Source organism: Thermobia domestica, chromosome 1 (genome assembly GCF_964235325.1).
Source record: "Thermobia domestica chromosome 1, izTheDome1.hap1.1, whole genome shotgun sequence".
Taxonomy (NCBI): Eukaryota; Metazoa; Arthropoda; class Insecta; order Zygentoma; family Lepismatidae; genus Thermobia; species Thermobia domestica.
In genome coordinates, this window is record NC_137454.1 from 124680627 (window position 1) to 124681714 (window position 1088).

Consider the following 1088-nt stretch of genomic DNA (forward strand, 5'->3'; position numbering starts at 1 on the left):
GATTTTTATAATAAAACTGGTAGTGGGAGTCGATTCCGGACACTCTTTTTATTAATTGCTCTACCTCTTCCTTATATGAGACGAAATTACACAAAGTTTTACAATATAGTAATAGAATGCAATTTTCTTTCTGATTGAACATAAATTCCCGGATAAATTCCCATTTTGGGAATCTTCCCGGGAATATTCCCTGGGAATATTCCCGAAAAATATCTTCCCGGGAATTTACCCATCACTAATTGTGTCCCGTTGGGGAACGTGGCTCTCAGCAGCACTGTACTATGCAGATAATTTTGAAAGCATTGTTCAGGTCATCGATTCGCTCGACGAGATTGAAGCCGCTTCAATCACGTCTGCCAAAAAGCACTGAAATACAGTTTGCTGTACAACAACTAAGTTACATTAAAGCCAACTTTTCTCATCTGCCTCAAGCCATCACTGAATTGGAGAAGAAGTCTCTTCCACTAACAGAAGCTTTCAAATTCTTCAAGAAGTGAAAGAGAAAAAAGTACCTGGGGAAGTTGGAACAAAAATTGCGGACAAGTTGGAGGCGGTTTTGAAACGCAGTCCTGATTTCACACAGATACAACTAGTGGGCCAAATTCTTCGTGGAGACAATGTCCAAGAAAATTTGCTATGGAATCCCGAGGAATTAGCCAGTATGAAATATGCGCCTCTTACATCGTGTGATGTGAAACGCAGTTTTTCTGCATTCAAGAGAATTTTGTCAGACGACAGGAAAAAGTTCACAACAGAAAATCTTACCAAATATTTTGTTGTTCAGTGCCATTACAGAGAGTGAAGTGACCACTTTTTGCGCTATAGAAAACATGAAAAGTGCCGGAAAAACAATATTTGAACATTCGTATTTCCTCAGTGTATCGTTAGAAAAGTGAAGTGATATTTGTGGTGTATAAAATTTCAAATATAAGAAAACTGACAGAAAACTACTACTACTGCTACTATAGTACGACAGGCCATACATATGTTAAACTATATTTCAGCTATCAAAAAATGTCCAAGGTAAGAAGAGTTTTATTATTTTTATTACGCAGAAGACTGGTTAGCATAAAACTTACTAAACTAAG